General features: G+C 41.6%; 5 non-coding genes across 5 annotated transcripts; all 5 read left to right on the plus strand.

The window, feature by feature from the left end:
* Nucleotides 1–20: 20 nt before the first annotated feature.
* Nucleotides 21–139, plus strand: LOC128009192 (5S ribosomal RNA). The gene has a single exon (XR_008180910.1). It is a non-coding gene; the product is annotated as a 5S ribosomal RNA (ribosomal RNA).
* Nucleotides 140–643: 504 nt separating this feature from the next.
* On the plus strand, nt 644–762 carry LOC127988748 (5S ribosomal RNA). Its single transcript, XR_008161906.1, has one exon. It is a non-coding gene; the product is annotated as a 5S ribosomal RNA (ribosomal RNA).
* A 476-nt stretch (nt 763–1,238) lies between these two features.
* On the plus strand, nt 1,239–1,357 carry LOC128004607 (5S ribosomal RNA). The gene has a single exon (XR_008177294.1). It is a non-coding gene; the product is annotated as a 5S ribosomal RNA (ribosomal RNA).
* Nucleotides 1,358–1,578: 221 nt separating this feature from the next.
* On the plus strand, nt 1,579–1,697 carry LOC128009193 (5S ribosomal RNA). Its single transcript, XR_008180911.1, has one exon. It is a non-coding gene; the product is annotated as a 5S ribosomal RNA (ribosomal RNA).
* A 515-nt stretch (nt 1,698–2,212) lies between these two features.
* On the plus strand, nt 2,213–2,331 carry LOC128003261 (5S ribosomal RNA). The gene has a single exon (XR_008175987.1). It is a non-coding gene; the product is annotated as a 5S ribosomal RNA (ribosomal RNA).
* The last annotated feature ends 169 nt before the right edge of the window (nt 2,332–2,500 follow it).

Raw genomic sequence — 2,500 nt, forward strand, 5'->3', positions numbered from 1 at the left:
CTCTCATTGCAGCAGACTTCGCTTACGGCCATACCAACCTGGCTATGCCCGATCTCGTCTGATCTCGGAAGCTAAGCAGGTTTGGGCCTGGTTAGTACTTGGATGGGAGACCGCCTGGGAATACCAGGTGCTGTAAGCTTTTTGGAAATTTTTCACTTAGTATATAATAATTTTGCCAAAAAATAGAGTCAATGCCGGATCTCTGAATCTTAGCAGGTTTGGGCCTGGTTAGTACATGGATGGGAGACTGCCTGTTAATACCAGGTGCTGTAAGCTTTTTGGACATTTTTCACTTAGTATATAATAATTTTGCCAAAAAATAGAGTCAATGCCCGATCTCTGAATATTTGCAGCTTTGGGCGTGGTTAGTACATGGATGGGAGACTGCCTGGGAATACCAGGTGCTTTAATCTTTTTGGAAAATTTCACGAATTATATAATAATCTTTCATTAAAAAAAAAAAAAAAAGAGTCAATGCCCGATCTCTGAATCTTAGCAGGTTTAGGTCTGGTTAGTACTTTGATGAGAGACTGCCTAGGAATACCAGGTGCTTTAAGCTTTTGGGCTTTCTTTCCTACTCATATAATGTACTGGCGATAAGATTGGCTGCTCTTTAAATAGCCCTATCTTTGCAGCAGACTTCGCTTACGGCCATACCAACCTGGCTATGCCCGATCTCGTCTGATCTCGGAAGCTAAGCAGGTTTGGGCCTGGTTAGTACTTGGATGGGAGACCCCCTGGGAATACCAGGTGCTGTAAGCTACTTGGACATTTTTCACTTAGTTTATAATAATTTTGCCAAAAAATAGTCAATGCCCGATCTCTGAATCTTAGCAGGTTTAGGTCTGGTTAGTACTTTGATGAGAGACTGCCTAGGAATACCAGGTGCTTTAAGCTTTTGGGTTTTCTTTCCTACTTTCCTACTAGAGTCAATGCCCGATCTCTGAATCTTAGCAGGTTTGGGCCTGGTTAGTACTTGGATGGGAGACCGCCTGGGAATACCAGGTGCTGTAAGCTTTTTGGACATTTTTCACTTAGTATATAATAATTTTGCCAAAAAATAGAGTCAATGCCCGATCTCTGAATCTTAGCAGGTTTAGGTCTGGTTAGTACTTTGATGAGAGACTTTCTAGGAATACCAGGTGCTTTAAGCTTTTGGGCTTTCTTTCCTACTTATATAATGTACTGGCGATAAGATTGGCTGCTCTTTAAATAGCCCTCTCTTTGCAGCAGACTTCGCTTACCGCCATACCAACCTGGCTATGCCCGATCTCGTCTGATCTCGGAAGCTAAGTAGGTTTGGGCCTGGTTAGTACTTGGATGGGAGACCGCCTGGGAATACCAGGTACTGTAAGCTTTTTGGACATTTTTCACTTAGTTTATAATAATTTTGCCAAAAAATAGAGTCAATGCCCGATTTCTGAATCTTAGCAGGTTTAGGTCTGGTTAGTACTTTGATGAGAGACTGCCTAGGAATACCAGGTGCTTTAAGCTTTTGGGTTTTCTTTCCTACTTATATAATGTACTGGCGATAAGATTGGCTGGTCTTTAAATAGCCCTCTCATTGCAGCAGACTTCGCTTACGGCCATACCAACCTGGCTATGCCCGATCTCGTCTGATCTCGGAAGCTAAGCAGGTTTGGGCCTGGTTAGTACTTGGATGGGAGACCGCCTGGGAATACCAGGTGCTGTAAGCTTTTTGGAAATTTTTCACTTAGTATATAATAATTTTGCCAAAAAATAGAGTCAATGCCGGATCTCTGAATCTTAGCAGGTTTGGGCCTGGTTAGTACATGGATGGGAGACTGCCTGTTAATACCAGGTGCTGTAAGCTTTTTGGACATTTTTCACTTAGTATATAATAATTTTGCCAAAAAATAGAGTCAATGCCCGATCTCTGAATATTTGCAGCTTTGGGCGTGGTTAGTACATGGATGGGAGACTGCCTGGGAATACCAGGTGCTTTAATCTTTTTGGAAAATTTCACGAATTATATAATAATCTTTCATTAAAAAAAAAAAAAAAAAAAAAAAAAAAGAGTCAATGCCCGATCTCTGAATCTTAGCAGGTTTAGGTCTGGTTAGTACTTTGATGAGAGACTGCCTAGGAATACCAGGTGCTTTAAGCTTTTGGGTTTTCTTTCCTACTTATATAATGTACTGGCGATAAGATTGGCTGGTCTTTAAATAGCCCTCTCTTTGCAGCAGACTTCGCTTACGGCCATACCAACCTGGCTATGCCCGATCTCATCTGATCTCCGAAGCTAAGCAGGTTTGGGCTTGGTTAGTACTTGGATGGGAGACCGCCTGGGAATATCAGGTGCTGTAAGCTTTTTGGACATTTTTCACTTAGTATATAATAATTTCGCCAAAAAATAGAGTCAATGCCTAATCTCTGAATATTAGCAGGTTTGGGCCTGGTTAGTACATGGATGGGAGACTGCCTGGGAATACCAGGTGCTTTAATCTTTTTGGAAAATTTCACGAATTATGTAATAATC

This window comes from Carassius gibelio, chromosome B22 (assembly GCF_023724105.1).
Source record: "Carassius gibelio isolate Cgi1373 ecotype wild population from Czech Republic chromosome B22, carGib1.2-hapl.c, whole genome shotgun sequence".
Classification (NCBI taxonomy): domain Eukaryota; kingdom Metazoa; phylum Chordata; class Actinopteri; order Cypriniformes; family Cyprinidae; genus Carassius; species Carassius gibelio.